This window comes from Alexandromys fortis, unplaced genomic scaffold (assembly GCF_014885135.2).
Source record: "Alexandromys fortis isolate MF-2015 unplaced genomic scaffold, M_Fortis_MF-2015_v1.1 scaffold_16, whole genome shotgun sequence".
NCBI lineage: Eukaryota > Metazoa > Chordata > Mammalia > Rodentia > Cricetidae > Alexandromys > Alexandromys fortis.
The window spans coordinates 451,122-471,880 of record NW_026067893.1 but is presented as its reverse complement, the minus strand read 5'-3'; the positions used below and the strand labels follow the sequence as shown (position 1 = coordinate 471,880).

Genomic DNA, 20,759 nt, shown 5'->3' with positions numbered 1-20,759 from the left:
CAGGATAGCTACAGTCAGCAAGGGTTTCTCTAAGAAAGTGACATTTGAGCTAATGCCTGTTGATGAAGGGCACATGACTGGGGAAGCTTGTCTCCAAATGAGGGAACAATTATGATATTCCTTAAGACCAGGAGTCTTACTGCAGATAGAAGCCCATGGCAGGTGAACCAAACTGGCCAGGAATTAGAGTAGCTGATACCTTGGAAGAAAGTTACTCATAAGAAAGAAATACAGTAAAAAAGAGTGTACAGAAAGTCTACCTAGCACAGTAGGAAGATGAAATTGGAGCCAGAAACTTCCTTCCTCTGGGAACTGTCCCCTTTGAGGAGTCTGTGATAGTTCTCCACTCTTCAGGTTATATTGCTGCATTGCCACAAACAACAAGACAGTCACCACTTACCCTGGTAGAAATATCCCAACTGTAGACAAAATACAAGATAACAAGTCTCTTTTATGAAGCAGGCCCAGCAGGCTCCCCCAGACACCCCTTGCTCTGTCCCTTTTCTTTGACATGAGCAGCTGCACAGATGTAAGTTTACCCATCAGATCAAATATAATTTGCTAAATAACAGTGGAGTTATTGCTAAGTGGCTTTGGTTATCATCATGACATGCAGGATTCATGTTCCCTGGGTAACTGCAGGGCATAGCTAAACAACAAAGAGACTGTAAACAAAGTCCAGGTCAAACAGACCTGTGTCATACTTCCACTAGGAGAAATTGTAGCTTGAATTATTTTGATCTTTGTTCACAATTCTCCCTTTTATTGTGGCAAAGATTACCAAATACAGGGCCTGAAACTGGACTTTATTTTCTATGAAAACTAAAACAAGATTATTCTGAGTCAGTACTGAAGCTGGTTTTTGGGGAAAATCATGATGTTGAATTAAGACCCAGTTCCTGTCCTTGGGAGCACAGAGATTGTTGTGGAAGGTGGTGAGACAGATATATAAATTAGATGAAATACTAGTTGACAGAAGGGGACTCAATATCAAATTTACTCAATGGAAGAACTTATTTAAAGAGAGATGGCAAGGTGGCTCTGGAGCATGGAATCTCTGAACTGGGCTTTGGTGTAGATTTCTGGATTTGTTTTGCTTGTTTAAATATGTCAGAAGAAGGTATGTGGAGATTGCTCAGGGGATAAAGTGCTTGTTAAGCAAACATGAAGACCCAAGTTTGATTCCCAACACCATGTAAAAGAAATCATGGTGGTATATGCCAGCAATTTCATAGCAGAGGAGAAGAGACGGGAGGATCTCTGGAGCTTGCTGGTCAACTGGTCTATCCTAATTGGTGAGCTTCAAGCCATTGAGACACCCTGCCTCAAAAAATAAAGTGGGAAGCAACTGAGGAAGACACTTGACATCAACCTCTGGACTGCATGCACACAGGCACACACAAGTGCAAACCTCTACAAAGAAAGAAACCAAATCTATGAGTCTGTGATATAGAAGAGGGAAATGGGGTAAAAATTAAAGGTATAGAAAACTTATAGCAGAAAATTCCTCAGATCTATGGAAAGAAATGGATACCTACATTTAGGAGTCATTTAGAACTTCAAATAGACATGATACTGGAAAAGAACCTCTCTATTGCATATTATAGTAAAAAATCAATTGTACAGAGCAAACAGTACTGAACTGTAAGAGAGAAATGTCAGGTTATATACAAGGGTAAACTACCAGCATAACAGAAGGCCCCTCAACAGAAATTTTAAGCGTACAGTGGTATGTTTCAAATAATAATAATAATGACTGTCAACCAGGATGACTACAGACAGCAAAGAGAAATAAAGAACTTGAATGGCAAGCATAAACTAAAGCAATCCATGACCAGCATTACTGAAGATATTAAAGGAGTACTAGGAAGCAAAATATATAGAAACATAAGAGATCAGAAAAATAAATCTTATTGGAAGAATAAGCAAGTTAGAATTAGAAAAGAATCAAATATTTTAACTTAATAAACAAATGAACCCAACCTACTCTACAGGGCGAATTCCAGGATAGCCAGGACTACACAGAGAAACACTGTCTAGAAAACCCAAAAACAAACAAACAAACAAACAAACAAAAACTATGTCTATAAAACAAAGAAGAGAGAATTTAGCACATAATTTTCAATAACCCTAAATGTAAAATCTGAATTCACCAATTAAAAGACCTAGACTGGAGGTATGGGGTGGGGATAGGCAAGCTAAATGGATTTTAAAAATAAGATCTAACTATTTGTTGTTTGCAAGAAACTCACCTTACTGGAAAAGACAGAGACAGACTGAAGGTGAAAGGGAGAAAAGTGATAATCCAAGCAAATAGAATCTGAAGTTAAATAGCAGCTATGCTTATATCCAATAATGCAGACGTCGAGAAAAAATTAGAAATAAAGACAGTCATTGCAAATATTAAAGGAGGGAATAAATGGTCTTGAAGAAAACATAGAAATCAAAGAAATCCCTATAGTCAACTGAAAAGGAAAGCAACTACGGAGTGAAATTCCAAGAGGAATCTTTATAGCTATGAGTGCCCACATCTAAAAATCAGAGACATCTCAACCTGTGAGAACAAAATGACATCTAACATAGAGAACAAAATGAGCCCAAAATTAGCAAACAGAAAGAAATAACAAAAGATCAGCACAGGATTGATGAAATGGAAATTCAAAGAATAAATAAGACAGAGTTTATTCTTTAAGAATATGCCTTATTCAGTCATCATCAGAGACATTTCTTCCTGCAGCAGATGGGAACAGACAGAGAGACCAACAAGCAGACATTACACATAGAGAAAAAGAGACGTTGGAACACACAGCTCTAAATGGGATGCCTTCATCCAATCTGAACCATTTGAGCTCAGGGAACCCCATGGAAGAAGAGGAGGCAGAAACAGAGTTAAGAGCCAGAGGGGATGGAGGATACCATGAGAACAAGGCTCTTCAAATCAACTCAGTGAAGCTCCTATGAACTCACAGAGACTGAGGTGCAAACATGGTCTAAACAGGTCTATACCAGGTCCTCTACATATGTATTGTAGCTTTCATTTTAGTATTTTATGGAACTCCCGAGTGTGTGAATGAGTGGGTCTCTGATTCCTGTGCCTTCTCTTGGAGCTCATTTCCTTCTGTTGGTTTGCCTTGTCCAACTTTAATGTCTTTGTTTTATCTTATTGCGTTCTATTTTGTTATGTTTTATTTTTATCTCTTAGAAGCCTGCTCTTTTTTAATGAGAGACCAAAAAGGAGTAGATCTAGATGGAAGGAAAGATGGAAAGGAACTGGGAAGAGTAGAGGGAGGAAAAAAAATGTAATCAGGATATAGAAAAGAAATCTATTTTCTATAAAAGGGGAAAGTAAAAACCAAAATAAATAAAATTTAAAGAGAATTGGGGAAAATAGCTAAATAAAATGAGTCTGGTTAATAATGTCTATTTTGTCTGTAGGGAATTGTCCCTAACAGAGATCAGATAGGTCATGGCTTATTTTACTTAGCTCAAATTCCATCCAGAGGCCAAATTTCATCAAACTATGCTTCTAAATGACTCTACTCTACAGGTCAACAAACTTTTATGTGAAAGATATGAAATAAGTTTCCAGAAAAGTAAAACAAACAAACAAACAAAAAACACCTGGTCTAAGGATGCAGCTCAATGGGTAAAAATGTTTATCATGCAAGTGTAAGAATTTTAGTTCAAATCCTGAGAACCCACATAAACTTGTACACTGTAGTATGTGTCTGTAATCTCAGTACTCATACAAAGAAATGGGAGGCAAAGACGGAAGAATTTCCAGAAGCTTGCAGGCCAATAGATCTGATATAAGTACCCCTTACTCAATCAAAGGACACCTGAAACCGCCCTCTGACCTCCACATGGCACATACACACTCACATAAATACATGCAAACACGTGCATAGGCACACATGCATACAAAGATTACAAAATGGCCACATCTGTATTAAACAGTCTGAAAGCCTGGTCCATCATTGTGGAGACCTGGAATGCTGCAGGTTAAGAGCCAAATTATCTTGAGCTGTCGCTGGTCCTCTAGATAATTTCTTATCACTTGCCTCTGTGTGACTGCTATGCAAATTTTCCCTAAGGTGATATGAACCCTACTCACCCCAGACAGGGCAGCAACAACAGACCAAAGAATGATTCTACCCAAGTCCATCTTGACAAACCATGAGTTTATTGTGTTTACTTGTAGAGAATCGGTAAAGGTTACTTACAGACAACCTCAAAGCAACTACACCATTGAAAAGTCTTACCCCACATGGATGGCAGCCTCCTCCTAGCTGCAGAGCAGAATCCGCACCCCCCTTTGTAAACCTTGCACATTCTATATACTCTGTCACCTCCCAAGACCACGGGCGTGGACAGAATCACATATAACTGGAAAGGAGGTGGACAGAAGAGAGGCTCCCGGGTGATGGCCAATGACCCTTACCATCCCTTCCTCCTAGGAGGGAACACCAGCAGGCACAATCTTGAGAGTCTTTTGCAGGTAGTCACAGCTAATCTGATGAGGATGGTCATGGCTCCTTACGCCCAGAGGACAGTGTACTATAAAGGTCACTTAGCATCCAATGACTCCTGAGCAAACCTTTTAGGAATGTACAGATACCTTGATTTTACCCACTCAAAGGCTAAGAGTGTCATCAGACAGCATCAAAAGCCTATAGTAGAGATTTCTTGCTTTGCAATGTTCCTACCAATATAAAAGTGCCTTGATTTATGATTCTTTGTTTTGTAACTGTAAAAGTTTTGCGAAACTGTGAGCTTGGAATTGGGGAAACCTAAATCTGTCTTCCTCAGCCATGGCCACATGTATTTATTTGACTCTAGAATAAACTGTCATTTCCTCTGAGGTCAGAGGTGTGTTTTTGTGTCATCAAAACTCAGAGAGCAAGTAGTTTACCTTTGTGATTCACAGCCTCTGAGGCTGCTCAGAGCAGCCTCAACACTGAACAAGCAAGCTCGCTGAAAATCGACATTCAGAAAGTTTAGGTGTCACACAATATTCTTTATTTCGTTCAATTTTGTTTGTTTATTTAGAGACAAGTTATCACCACGTGGCCCAGATTAGACTCAAACTCACAATTCTCTTAGCCTCCCAAGTGCTAAGATTATGAGCACACACCACAATATCCAGCTTACAAACATTTCATAACCATACAGTTATTCTCAGCTCAGCCTAAATTTGGCCCACAGGCCACGACAAACTGAACCCTATATTAATCCATCCACAAAAAGCCAAGAACCAAGGGTCTGGACCCCACAAATCACTCTGCCCTTCCTTGTCTTTGCACTGACCTCTGATTCCCAGATTGGCACTAGTTCCTACGACCCAAGATAGAGTCACCACTACCCACTCCCTCACCTGCCTTAACAAGCCTCTCTGGGAGATCAAAAGGCCCCTTCCCAGAGATCATTGACAAACCTATGGGAATTGAAAAACAAGAATTGATTTGTCTTTTCTTTCTTTTTTCTTTTTTTAATTTCTTTTCTTTTAAATTTCATTTTACATTCCAACCTCAGTTCTCCCTCCCACCCCTCTTCCAGTCCCTCTCTCTCCACCCCCAGCCACCCTCTCACCTGCTCCTCCCAATGGGTAAAGGCTCCCATGGAGGGACATTAAGTTGGGGCAGGATCAAGCCCCTCACTCCTGCATTAAGGCTGAGCATGGCATCCCACCAAAGAGAATAGGCTCCAACAAGCTAGCTCATGCACCAGGGATAGATCCTGGTCCTACTGCCAGGGGCCCCTCAGATAGTCCAAGCTTCGCCACTGTCTCTCCCACATATGAGGGCCTAGTTTGGTACCATAGAGGCTCCACAGCTGTCAGTCTAGAGTTCATGTGTTTCCACAAGCTTGGTTCAGCTGTCTCTGAAGATTTCTCCATCATGACCTTGACCTCCCTTGCTCTTATATTCCTCCCTTCCTCTCTTTGATTGGATTCCTGGAGCTTGGCCTGGTGCTTGGTTGTTCCATCAGTTACTGGATGAAGGCTCTATGATAATAGTTGGAGTATTCACCAAGCTGATTACAGGGGAAAGCCAGCAAAGAAATTCTACCCTTGGGCTGAACAGGGGCTCAGGGGGCAGAGTATTCATCTATACTCATAAAGCCCTAGTTCCATCTCCGGTACTGCACACCCTGGAGGTGTGAGCATAGGAGTACACACCTGTAGTCCCAGCACCTGGGACAGAGGCAGGACGATCAAAATTTCAAAGTTCTCCTCAACTCCACAATGAGCACAAGGCCATCCTAGGCTATGTGAGACTCCATTTCAAAGGAGGAAGAAGAGGAGATAAAAGAGGACAAGGAGAGAAAAGAAAAATCCTATCCTTACCACCAGCTTGCAGTCCCTGGCCTAAATTGCGAGGCACGCACAGCCACAGGTAAAACTGCTAAATCATTTTCAAGTTACACAGATGGGCTGCTTCTCACAAACTTCTCACTCTGTTTCACTCCTGATGCTCTCATGACACTCAAGTCTTTTCCAGTGGATTAGTTTTTAGCTGCCAGCCAGTTCTATAATCTCTATCCCCTGGGGTCAAGTTCAAAGAGAATTCCAATGTGATTAGGTAAAGTTATGCAAGTCATAGATTTATGTACTACTGTGCTATTCTTTGTGATGTCGGCACTGGGGGCAGGGACTCTTACGAGCTTCAGTGGTTCCGCTGATTTCCTAAGATATTAACTTATCTGTCTCCACTGTGGATGAAAGCACATTGGGACATTTGAAATTCAAAGTTATGGTGCTCTCAGTTGAAGAGGAGGAGACCCAAAAGGAAGATAATTAGCAAGAGAGGACCTGTGATGAATGCCGGCTGTTTGTGAATGCATGTGGCTCATAGAGAGGGGTAGGTATTCCAGTCCATCACCACTGTGAAATTGAACTGTAAATGGTACCTGGATCAGTGGGCTGGAACTGCCCCATGCAGGGAGTTAATGGAAACAGGGAGAGGTTTTTTCTTTTAACAAAGTACTTGAACAATTATATTAGCACACCCACAGAGCAGGGACCAGCGCTGGGTTACCCAGGCATTTAGAAGCAAAATAAATTCCCTGACAGCCTTTGTGAGCCAGATTCTCTGGTGCTGATTGGCCACTAACAGAAAGCTATAAGTGGGATCCAAAGTCCTCTGCAGCCACTCAGAAGCCTGCTCAAGGTGCTCAGGTCACATCCGTTTCCCTGGGGAAGACTCACCTATCAGGAGTAATTATCACCACCCCACCTTTTACAAGCAAGAGTCCCATTTTACAGGGTTTCCTGGGCAAAGCTAGGGCTAGATTGAGTCAGCTGACTGGATTGCTTCATTTCCCACTGCAATAGGACGGACCCTTAGCATTCTGAAATGATTTTATGACTCATCCCCCAAATCAAACTCAAGCAAGCTTTGAGTTCAGTCAAAATTCTCAGAGTGAGGGCAGGCAGAAAGAGGCTCAGTGGGTTAAAGCACTGTTGCCTACCCTGAAACCCACATGGGAAGAGGACCACAGCAACTATTATAGAGGAAAACATTTAACTGCGGCTGGCTTATAGTTTCAGAGGTTTAGTCCATTATCATCATGGCAGCACGCAGGCAGACACCATGCTGGAGAAGGAGCTGAGGGTTCTACATCTTGATGCGCAGGTAGCAGAAGGAGACTGTGTGCTGCACTGGCCAAACTTGAGCTTTTAAGACCTCAAAGTCCACCTCCACAGTGACACACTTCCTCCAATAAGGCCACACTTATCCTAACAAGACCAGACCTCCTCATAGTGCCACTCCCTATGGGCCAAGCATTCAAACACATGAGTCTATGGGGGCATTTCCTATTCAAATCACCACAGAGCCCATACTGCTTTTCTAGAAGACCTAAGATCAATTCCCAGCATCTTTGTCAGGAGGTTCACAACTACCTGTAACATCAGTCCCTTGGGATCTGACACTTACCTCTGTCCTTTGAGTGCAACCTCACATATATGGATACACCCCCCCCCAACACAGAGAAAGAGACAGAGAGAGACAGAGACAGAGAGAGAGATTAAAACCAATAAATAAACTCACCAAGAAGGGGGAAGTAGATGGGTCAGACCTTGAAGAAGAAAATGGAGAGAAAATGGGAGGAAGAAAAAATACAGTAAAGACTGAAGTCCCACTCTGATCTATGAAAACTGAGCCAAACAGGTATGTCTGATAACCTCATGGTGTTTTTTGGTTTTGTTTTGTTTTTATTTTTGTTTTACTAAATCTGTTTGCATTGAAGGCCATGCTGTCTCTGGAGAGGACCAAGGCCAAGAAATAAGGAGTCCAGGGGAAGAAACTATTAGCCAGGAAGCAGAAAGTTGATAGGGAGAGAGTTTAATGCAAATCTGTTATTTACATTAGTTGCTTCCTGAGCTGCTCACTGTGCACTCATGGTGGGGTTTTATAGGGAGCAGACACTAGCAAGAGAAAAGTAGTTTAGTGTCTACGTGTTAGCAGGTAGATTAACAAGACCAGGTCTCACGCTGCTGCTCTCTAGTGTGGCCTTATGTACACAGACGTTATTTACCAATGTGAATTGTAAGATTAAAAAGAAAAAAAGAAAAAAGAAATTATTCCTGACTTTCTAATGCTATTAATCTTAGCTCCTTCCATAAGGAAAAAACATATGAAGGAATCTATATAGGAAGAAGTCTAGTAAAGACTCTGTAGTCGACTAAAGTAATATTCTTTTTAACTCAAGAAATACAGCAACATATTACATTTACAGCTTTTAAGAAATCCCGGTTCAAATTTTTAAAACAACTGTTTCAAGGAATGTGAGAGACAGCTCAGGGGTTAAGAGCATTTGCTGCTCTTGCAAAGGACAAGAGTTCTTTCCCAGCACCCACATGGTGACTGACAACTTCCAGTTTCAGGGGATCCAACACCCTCTTCCGGCCTCTACGAGCACTGCATACACATGGTACATATCGACAAAACATGCAAACATTTATTTTTATTTTTAAAATAAAATGATTCTAAATGTGTCATATTTGTGGAAGTACTAGAAATCCAAAAATCAGTTTAATTATATTTGTGAATGTCAATACTATTAATGGATGTGTTTCTTACAAACACAGCCCTTATATGTATTCTTCTCAGATGAATGCCAAAATATTTAAAAATAAAATAGGGTATTAAAGATTTACCTCACAATAATATGTGCCAAAGACTTATTTCCTTTCTTAGAATATTTTTTAGTGTGTGTGTGTGTGCACACGTGTGCGCGCATGTATATACCAAGTATTTATGGGAGCCCAAGGAGAGCAGAAGAGCTGTTGGAAGCTGGTGTGAATGAGGATCAGTTGTGAGCTGCCCATAGGGTTCCAAGAACTGAACTCAGATCACCTGGAAGAACAGCAAGTACTCCTAACTGCTGATCCACCTCTCCAGCCCCCTAATTAAACATTTATTAAAAGAAGACTTGCAAATGGTCAGCAGATGTATGAAAAAGGCTCATGACCACTGATCTTCAAAATATGACATCACCTCACACCTGTGAGATGGATGATTATCAGAAGGACAAAAAGGAGGTGCTGGTGACGGTGTGCCTACAATGGAACTTGTGAGCTACTGATGAGGCTGTGTCTATACAGTCCTTATGGAAAACAATTCAAAACCAAGACTATGATCCCCAAGTGTTCTGTTAGCTCTACTCTGAGTTTCAGTCAAACCGAAAGGGCAGCCACACTTCCTTGTCCACTGGAATATTATTCACCATAGTAAACAGAGATACAAATTAGGTGCCCATGAATATGAATGAATAAAGGAAATGAGGTGTATACACACAGAATGCCATTAAGCCTTCAAAAGAAACAGACCCTCATTTCAAACATCACAGATAAACATGGAGGGGATTGTGCTAAGTGATATAAGCCAGGGACAGAAAGACAAATACTGTATGATGTACCTAGATGTTGACTCTAAAGAAGTTGAATTCTTAGCACTAGAGAGTAGATGATGGTTGCCAGGAGCTGAGGAGAGGGTAGATGGAAAGGAGAAACGCTAACAAAAGGACGTAAGATGTCAGGCAGGCAGGAGGAATTTAGGGATCTCTCTATAGGACAAATAATTATTCATTGAATATTTCAAAATTGCTAAGCTGTTTGGTGTTCTTCCACAAAAGAAGCGGCTAGTGGGGACTAAAAAGATGGCACTTGTTGCTCCACAGAAAACCTTGTTTGGGTTCCCAGCATCCATATGCAAGCTCACAACTATCTGTAACTTTTTTGTTGTTGTTGTTGTTTTTTCGAGACAGGGTTTCTCTGTGGTTTTGGAGCCTGTCCTGGAACTAGCTCTTGTAGACCAGGCTGGTCTCGAACTCACAGAGATCCGCCTGCCTTCCAAGTGCTGGGATTAACGGCGTGTGCCCAGGGGATCTGATGCCCTTTTCTGACCTCTGTGGGCATCAGGAATGCATGTGAAGCAAATACATACATGCAGGCAAAACATAATTTCTTTTTTAGTCTTTGAAAAAATGTATGTGAGGTGATGGGTTTCTCAGCTATCCTTATTTCATCATTATACATGGTGTAAATACATCAAAATATCATATTGTATCTCATAAACATACAGAATTATCAAAACAAGAATAAGTAAAATTATATAAAATATTATTTAGAAATAAACAGTATTGATTGATTAGGAGTTATAACAGGAACATCAGGTCACTTTATCATTTTATATTTTACACATATTTAATTTTCTAATATAAATAAGGCAGAAAAGAGGGAGACTAATACATCATTCATCAGCACCCAGAGCATGATGTTTTTGGGCCTATCCTTAATTGCCTGAATGATTTTGCAAAGAAGTTGGAGGTCCTGTATGCGCACACAGGGGAGAGTCAGGTTAGTGATGTTGTGTTGATTCTTATATGTGCACAGACTAAAGAGACTCATTATGGCTCACAGAAAGGTAAAAAAATGTTCTGAACCAACTGGGAAAGCTTCTAGATACTCAATCTGTCACCTTTCTGTGGTAAGAGAGACCTAATGCTGTTGTCTGCTTAAGGTCATTAAAACCTAGTGCATTTAGTTGCTTAGTCCCCGAGTAAAGCTCAGGGGTCAGAGAACATAGCTCCCTCTTTTCCAGAACGAATATTCTTGAACCAGCTGTGTTCAACTTTGGAGGACACCAGAATCATGAGTCGAAAGTGCAGTGTCAACCAAGTCCACACCAGACTTCTGAGGGCAAGGCTACGAGAACCACAGTCCTTAACAACCCTTAGGCTTCCAGAACAGGTTCTCTTTCAAGATAAGGAGGAGGAGGGAGAGGCTTTTACTCATTCCCTACTCTTCCCACCAGTTCCAACTAAGTACGTGCAAGACCACCGTGTCCCCAACCTGCAGAACAAATGCTTGCAATGTGTCTTAATGGTGATTGAGAGTCACAGAATAGAGCAGAGAAGACAGGTCCAGAAGATAATAAAGACATAAAGATAGAGTTAAGGCTTACTTTTGTTTCATCACCATGAGGGATATTTGATGGAAGCAGTTTAAGGGAGAAGAAGCTTTTCACTGGCTTATGGTTTCGGGAGTTTCTTTTTTTTTTTTTTTTTTTTGTAATAAGCAAGGTTTAATCAGCATAATACAAACATGTTTGGATCTCATCTCCATCCCCGTTACCACAAGGTAGAGAGGAGTTGTATCTCCTCTGTGGGGTAAACTTTTTTTTTTAATTTATTAAAGATTTCTGTCTTTTCCCCACCTCCGCCTCCCCTTTCCCTTCCCCTCCCCCAATTGAGTCCCCCTCCCTCGTCAGCCCAAAGAGCAATCAGGGTTCTCTGCCCTGTGGGAAGTCCAAGGACCACCCTCCTCCATCCAGGTCTCGTAAGGTGAGCATCCACGAAACTGCCTAGGATCCCACGAAACCAATAGGTACAGTAGAATCAAAAACCCATTGCCATTGTTCTTGAGGTCTCAGTAGTCCTCCTTGTCCGCTATGTTCAGCGAGACCGGTTTTAACCCAGGCTTTTTCAGACCCAGGCCAGCTGGCCTTGGTGAGTTCCCGATAGAACATCCCCATTGTCTCAGTGTGTGGGTGCACCCCTCGTGGTCCTGAGTTCCTTGCTCGTGCTCGCTCTCCTTCTGCTCCTGATTTGAACCTTGAGATTTCAGTCCAGTGCTCCAATGTAGGTCTGTCTCTGTCTCCTTTCATCGCCTGATGAAGGTTAATATTCAGGAGGATGCCTATATGATTTTCTTTGGGTTCTCCTTCTTATTTAGCTTCTCTAAGAACTGGTTTCGGGAGTTTCAGTTCATCATGTAGGGAAGACACAGGAGCCTGAGGAGCTACTTAGTGCTGGTGATGGGACTGTGAGGCTCCTCACATGGAGGCTGGATGGGGAAGCAAACAGAGAGGCCAAGCTAGAACCCTTAGGCGCCTGTCTTCAGTGAGCCAGCTGCACCAGAGAGGTTCACAAGTTCTTAAAATAACACTACCAGCTCTACAGCTGTTCAAACACACGAGCCAGGAGGACAGTTCACAAACAAACTGCTAATGGCCTAGGCCAGTTGATATCTACTTCTGTGAAACTCGTGCCTTGACACCCCTCACCCCCCGCCCCACCCCCTCCACTGATCTGACCAGCTCCTGCAGAGATTGGCAGTCTTTCCGACTATTCTCTTCCTGTGTATCCAAGAAGAGGGAGGGGTCTCCTGGAAGACAGCAGACCTGGCAGATGGGGCTAACTGCCTGAGGACATCTTTGAGCTCCAGACCTGGAAGAGGAAATACCAGAAGGAAAGAAGGCTTTCCTTTGTGGCCTGTCCAACTCCATGCACTCCCCAACACTGTCTGGGATTTTTCATCTTCTTCAGAATAGTCCAGTCACCTCTACTCAGTACCCCCAGCCTTTCAACCTTCTAATTCTTTTTTCATCCTTCTCTCTTCTTTTCTTGAAAAGAGACAGAACATGCCATAGTCCTGCTGAAATTCCACCTTAGGCTCCCCTTTGCTCAAAAACATAGTCTGCTACTTTGACCAACATCAAAGGCCTCATCCTCCTCTTCTGCCCATCCGGTGTCCTGCCTGGTCTACAACCATCCGGCCCTCTGTACCTCCTATGAGCCCTTATCCAGGAACCTGACCTCCTCTTCCCTTCACAGAAGTTTCCCCGGTGCCCCCATCAAAATGAGCAGCTTGCCTAGAGCAGGGTCCTGCCAACTGGAGTCACACATCTGTTTTATTCCACTAGCTACCCTGCATGTTGTTTCTCCTACTAGATGGAGTCTTCTCTCAGAACATGCCTGGTTTGGTGTGTGGGTTATAGATGGGTACTTACCTTGTCTGTTCACTAGACTAAACAAACTGTCCTCTAATGTTTGAAAGATGAAAGTAAGTCAGTCACCACTAATGCCCACAATAAAAAGGAATCTCTAAATAGGGGCATAAAACTGTCTTCCACTCCCACTCCCAAACAAAGGCTCACCTTCCCTAATCAACTTAACTTCAGGAACTGGGGACAGTGTCTAAGTTAGCTGCTATAGTGACATAATGTGGACTGGGCAGCTTAGATACAACAGGAAGGTATTGCTTATAAACCTGGACGCTAGAAGCCCCAGCCCAGGACACCAGCGTGGTTGGGTTCTAGTGAGGGCATCCTTCTGGCTTGCACACTGCAGGCTTCTCCTTGAATTTTAACATGGTAAAGAGATTGTGAAAGAGACCTCTGGGTTGCTCTCACAAGGACACTGATCCATCCATGAAGTCTTTACCCTGTTGCTTGACTATCTCCGTAAAGCTTCACTTTCTAATTCTGTGTTGCTAGGGCTAGGATATCCTCATGAAACAGAGTGCACAAATATTCTGCCCATGCAGAGGAGAGTTTCTGTGGTACCCCATGGGTCCTCTTGGCAATGGAGATTCCTTCTGAACTCTAAATGGACTAAGAAACATCTATAGCCCCAGAGCTGTGTTACTTTTTATCATTGTGACAGAATGTCTGTGACAAATAACTTAACAGGAGGAATAACTTCATATTTTCAAAAGTTTCAGTCCGTGGTTGACTAACCACTTTGGGCATGGGGTAAAGAAGAGCATCATATTGGGAACACACAGTGGAACAAAGCTGCTCATCTCATAACATTCATAAACCAGTGAGAGATTAGGAGGAGATGGTCCTAAAACATAAAACGTGCCTCCTGTGATCCACTTCTTCCAAACACATCTTACTTCCTCAAAGTTCAATGGTCTCTTAATAATGACATCAGCAGTATACAAAGTCTTCAAAGTGTGAACTTTGGCTGGAAATCTAAGGTCCCAAACAGCATATTATTAGTGTACTCACCAAGGAGCTGTGCCAGCTATAGCCTTGAATTGATACACACAGGCACAGCAGAGGTACAGTCTCTTTACCCATCAGTCATGTGAAGGTCAAACCTCTATAGTCAACAGATAGCAGGATGAAGAGGGTGCAACACAGTCAGTCCTGAAGGAGATTGAGCCAGCATTGCTTCTTACACATCCCTGTGAGTGACCAGGAAAGAGCTTTACACTTGACCATCGTGGTCTCAAATCTTAGAGAGGTTGAAACACAATTTGGCAGTAATGAGACTCATTCTATACCCTTTTAAGCCAGAAGCACTTTAAAAAGTGCGCAAAAAAAATCCATTCCTACAATGCTTAGTAAAATGTAAATTTTACCAGCTCTTTGGAGGGAAGACATTTTAGATTACAAACCACAGGTAAAGCCTCATAAAAAATCACCTTTATCAATCCTCTGCCAGTGTCCTCCAGCCCTCTAGCTAGCTCACCTTCTGTTATGACTCATGTCTATGCATCCCTAAGGACTGGCACACTCTTAGTCCCTAGGCAAGCACTATTCAGAGGTGAGGCTTCTGGGAAATGACTGCATCATGATGGCTGTGACCTAATCTTTGGGTTAATCTGCTTGTTGATGGACTCATAATCTGGTAGGTTTAGGAGTGTACCCTAAGAAAACTGTCTTATCTCTGGTTCATGTTATTGTTCCTATTCTCTCTCTCTCTCTCTCTCTCTCTCTCTCTCTCTCTCTCTCTCTCTCTCTCCTCTTCCTACCAATCTATCTTTCCTCCTCCCTACCCTTTCTCCTGTCTGCCCTAAGTAGCTCTACCAAAACCATGTTTATGCTCACTCAGGACCCAAAAACCATGGAGTCAAGTGACCTGAACTGAAACCTTTGATATTATGATTCAAAATAAATCTGTCCTCCTTTAAGTTGAGGTCCTCAGATATTTTGTCACAATATATTAAGTCACTGCCCAAATTATTCTATTATCCTCATTTCTAGTCTTTACCAGAATCCCTAGTAAGCCAAAAGGACACTAGCCATCAATTGCAACTTGCAGGATGGGTAAACTTTCCTCCAGCCACATTTAGGCCTCTTAAAATATATTCTTAAGTTAACCTCCACCCCCAAAATAGATACCTTGGTGTGAGAAAGAGTGTCATCAAGAGAATAAACTAGTCTCCATAAGGACACAAGGATAATATCATTGTTGCTTCTTTCATGATTCAGGCACTGTTTTAGACTCTGACATGCAATGCCTCACAGGTTGTCTCCAGATCGCCCGAAGTCATTACTAATAAGATAAGAAAATCTAGTTCCAGAAATATTGAGTGACTATACCCAAGTCAAACACTAATAGAAGACAAATGACCCACTATTTTTGAATGGCAAAGATTTGAACAGCCATTTCTCAAAAACATCAAGTGATCAATGAACACAGGAAATAGTGCTTAAAGCTTTAGGGCAATGCAAGTTAAAGCAATGAAATGCCACCTCACACTTACTAAGATGGCTGTAACCTGACAGATGACAAGCGCTAGTGAGGGGAGAGAAAATGTAGACTCCTCCTGCATTCCTGGTGGGACTGTGAAGTGGTCCAGCCACTCTGTGAAGCAGTTTGGCAGCTCCTCTGGAAATTAAACATAGGATTACCATATGATTCAGCAAGTCTCATTGCAAGGCATGTGTGCCACAGGATGGATAAGATATTCATATCAATATAACTCGAAACCAGGAGGTATAAACAACACAAGTGCTCATGGAAAGACAAGAGGCTGTGGGAAAAGAAATACAATAGACCCATTAATAGAATTTTATGCAGTGAAATTGAGGATGCTGAGCCATGCTGTGCCGTGAATAAGCCTCCCAAACACTATGCTAAATGAAGACCATAAACACAAAAGGCTGTAGATTGTGTGATTTGAATGACATGCCATGCCTGAAATAGACAAATCACAGAAATAGAAAACAGATCAGTGACTGCTCGGGGCTGGATGGAGGAGAAGTGGGAAGTGGATGCTCATGAACATGGAGTTTTATTTTTAGTGATGATGAGATAATCTGGAATTAGTGTCAGTAGTTGCAAAATCTTGTAGAGTATAACACCCCCCAAGGGGCAATTTTATAGTACATGAATTACATCTCAAAAAACAAAGCCAGTTAATAAACATGGCAGTCTAAGTGAACACTCGGTCTCTGCAATCTGTCCTACCAAGAATTGGTCACAGTTAGGGCCACTTATGAGGAATATTTTGTTAACACAGTTTACTAAGAGAGAAACTTTTTTTTCCAACAAGGTTTCATGTAGCCTAGGCTGGTCTTGAACTTGCTGTGTAGTTGAGAATAAACTTGAACTTCTCATTCTCTTGTCTCCATCTCCCAGGTGCTGGGATTACAAGTGTGTGACACCATGCTTGGTTTATGTGGCACTAGGAATCCAAGCTGACGATTTGTATGTGCTTGGCAAGCAGTCCACCTACTGATCTCTGTCCCCAGCACAGAAGATGACATTCTTTCTTATCCAATGACTTTGAGAAGGTCCTGTACTCACAGATAATTGGATCAAAGGTGGGTTTGAAGTACCTGCAGACTGATCAGAACTGTGACATCAATAGCCTGACTCAAGATCATTGATCAGATCAATCAGATTCCCACCCTCCACATTTACCTTCTCTCTGGAATGTGGGACTGGGGACAAGGGATGAAAAGTCAAGGCCAAAGCAGGAGAACTGGGCATGAGGACATGAGGAAGACCCAGATTGAAGTCAGCCTCCAGAGACAGTGAGCAAACAGAAACCAGGATGAAGCAGCAATGACCCAGAAGCCACGGGTGGAGCCAGAAGAGGAAGAAGAGGGCAGTGAGGGAAAGAGAGTCTGGGGCAGATGCCATCCTTTGTGTGGTCCTGTTCCTTGGGTGATGTGGGAGTGATTTCTTACTAATAAAGAAACTGCCTCGGCCCTCATAGGACAGAAAATTAGGTAGGCGGAGTAGACAGAGGAGAATGCTGGGAAAAAGAAGCTTAGTGAGAAGAGTCGCCATGATGCTCCCACTCCAGACAGACGCAGGTTAAGATCCTCTCTGGTAAGCCAGCTCATGGGCTACACAGAATATTAGAAATGGGTTAGAACAATATGTAAGAGCTAGCCAATAAGAAACTGGACCTCGCCAGGCCAGGCAGTGTTGGAAAGAATACAGTTTCTGTGTAATTATTTCTGGGTATAAACTAGCCATGCGGGCGGCCGGGTGCCGGGGACGCAGCCCTGCCGCTCCAATTTCAACACTTGGGCCTCCAGGATTCTGACGTTAGTAATCCTGGAGACCCAGTTGGGGCTCCCAGGGGCTCTTCATTGGTCCCCATGGTACCCACCTGCCCTAAACATGAGCAAGTTCAAGTGGGGTCTGCTGCCTGCACTGAAAAGAGATCACCTAGACCCCTCAGCAGGCATCTTTAACCTTCAGCGTGGAGTTCCCTGAACTGATGATGGCCCTGGGAGAGCCTCTTGGTGAACTGTTCCTTTCAGAGAAGACAGAAAATCCCAAAAGACAGTATGGGAAAATAGCCAAGAGAGCACAGGCAGCTGCCTGACATTCAGGTAGAGGCCTGGATGCAGTAACTGGAGAGGGGCTTCCAAAGCTCTTGGCCCTGCCCAGCAAAAAGGAGGTGTCACCAAGCATCAAGGTTACCAGATGGGTGTGTTCCGTACCTTTCCTTTGTCTCCTGACTCGATTTAGGTGCTGTTTCCCCCGCCACTCCACTGAGCAGAGAATAAGAACCAATATGGAATAACCAAGGTGGCTGGGAGGACATCTCTAGGCTGACCTTGAACACATTCGTTTTCTTCAAAGTAAGAAGACATTTCATGTTTCACTTTTAATGAGAAAAGAAAAAGAACTGTTGCTGGAACTATTTACCTTCATCTCCTGTGCCAGGAGACTAGGAGATTTGTCGGCTTTGATCGCCACTTGTTTAATTACCAGGAAATGGAGTACGTCTGAGCTGGCAGGATCAGCAAGGCTCACTCTTGCTGCAAAAGTTGGCAGTGGGGCACCCAGAAACCCAGCCTTTCATTTTCCAAGATCAAAGCTGAGCCAGCCCTAAGATGTAAGAGTTTTTGATAAAATGGTGGGGTCTGGCTTGGAGGGGGTCACTGAACCTGCCATGTGATCTCGCTTCTTCCTCCCCGACACAGGGAAGGACCCTGTGCAGCTCGCGTATACCAGGCAATCCTAGCACCCTGCACACCCACCAGTTTCATTATTGCCAGTAGCTTCAACGCCTGTTTAGAAGCTTCCAGCTATGATCTTGGGGAGTCCCTTCTTGATCCATATCCACACAGCCTGGGAAGGTATAGAGGAAGCTAAGAGATGGGGTACAAGGCAGAAGATGGCTTTTGGGGGGGATAGAGCACCTGTGATGGGGAGGCTGGGGTTTGACTTCTCAGTAACTCAGGGATGTCGGTAACCATGGAAACAAGGTCATCCAACATTCAGGGAGGCACCTCTGAATGAGTGTTCAGACAATACCACCTAAAAGGCCTGTGTGGTTCTATGCACTGAATGACTTCTGTAACCAGAATTGTGCTACATAATGAAGAAAGCCCATGGCATGGTGATGGTGATGATGATGACCGCTGTTTATTGAGCACTCATTCAGTCATGTGCAGTGAAAAGATTTATCCTCCCAAACACAATGGTGATCAATACTGTAATGGTCTGTGCTGTCCCTTTAAGAGACAAACCCCGCCCACTCCCTCCCCCATCCGCTGAGCTGAGGCAAACAGATCTTCCTTCTGCTTCCAGCCTGAGTTCCTTACTTTCTGTCTCTCTCCTGAAGAGGCAGCTTCTGCCTCTCTCCCTTCTCCCCACTTCTCCCCTCTGCCCCCCCTCTCTCTGCCTCTCTTTGCTCTTCCCCTTTCTCCCCTTCCCCCTTTCCCTTTCCCCTCCATAATCCACTAAATACCCACTTTCTCTGCATGGCTCTCTGTCTCTCACCCACTGCATGGCTCCCTGCCTGGGACAGGCTGCCTTCATGGCCCACCCCACCATGGTCTCTGACGGCTGCCACTGCCACCATTCAGGGACCTGCTGCATTTTATTTTTACCATAACAAATACTACTATTATCCCCATCTGACAGATAAAGAAAACAAAGCCAGGGAGGTAAGTAACTCATTCAATTTCACATAGCTACTGAGTCACAGAGTCCAGTATAAAGATGTTACACTCCCCTTATATTCCAACCAGAGAGAGAGGGAAATTACTGAAACATAAACCAACAAAAAACTTAACATACACTTAAATGCCCAGCTTTAGGTAAGTGTCAGAAAATTAAAGCCTGTTACTCACTGAGAAACCTGAGACTCACAAGAGAAAGACCAGTTCCACAAATTTTGAGCCAAATCTGAAGCAAGCTTTAATTAAATACTGGCGGCCAGGATGAGGGGCTCAGACTAGGACCACTTTGGGGTTACCAGAAAATGGTAACAAGTTGCATTTTGCAGAAGCTTAAAAAGCCAAACTCATAAGATGACCGCATTGCCCATCAGGTCCAATCAGGGGCAAGAATATATCCTGATGGACCTCCTGCCTCCATCCAATCAGGGACAAGCATACATTCTGATATATTTCTGTCCTGTACTTCCTGCCTACATGTGATCAATCAAGTCCAGTGCAGTTAGGGCAAACAAGTTTATTTAAGGGGGTGAAAAAATAAACCATAGCCTCCAGTATTTCAAGAATTATCTGTCTTTGGGCAAAAGACTTATACAGGCTAGAGGCATTTTTATTTCATGGGTCTCTTAGGCACAGTAATTAAAACTTAAAAACACAACAGACTCTCAGAAGACTTTGCACCAAACCCAGCACACTGCCTGTTTCTGAAAATAAAGTTGGATTGGCACACAGCCACACACACCCTTCAGTGACATCTTGTCTAGAACCACTTTTACCTCACCCTGGCAGAATCAGGAGCTCTCAACTGAGATCTAAAATATTTATTCTCTGGCCCTTTAAAGTTTGCCAAGGCCCTCTCATACAATCGGTTGGTTGGGTTTGCCTGGTCTGGTGGAGAGCTTGAGGTGCAAGACTTTATATTTTAAAACCAGTGAAATGCTGGACAAACTGAGACATCTTTCCTGCACTCAGGACAGTGCTTGGATATCTGTAGGACATCAAGACCATTCCAAACAGGAAAGACCAGTCTGAGTCTGGAAGAAGACCAGCACAAGACAGTTGTGGGAGGTAAGGCTAGGTGATAGCCCAGAGCACAGTGCCTACTGGGAAGCATCTACCAAAATCTCCACCAAAGTGACATTCATGCAACACTGGCATCAAAAACTGAACCCATCTGTTAGACAGTCTGTAAATGTATGCCCAGATGTTGAGTGTTGAGGTACATGTGTCTTTGGGGAGGTGATTACATGAATAAGCCTAAATCAATATGACCACTCCCACCCCCAGCTCCACCAACCTTTTTTTAAA

The 20,759-nt window shown here is 43.1% G+C and overlaps 1 long non-coding RNA gene across 1 annotated transcript; it reads right to left on the bottom strand.

Annotated features, from left to right (window-relative positions):
• Positions 1 to 12,610: 12,610 nt before the first annotated feature.
• On the bottom strand, positions 12,611 to 15,881 carry LOC126505723 (uncharacterized). Its single transcript, XR_007592972.1, has 3 exons — positions 15,785 to 15,881; positions 14,301 to 14,479; positions 12,611 to 12,732 (listed from the first exon to the last, which is right to left on the bottom strand). It is a non-coding gene; the product is annotated as an uncharacterized lncRNA (long non-coding RNA).
• Between the last annotated feature and the right edge of the window lie 4,878 nt (positions 15,882 to 20,759).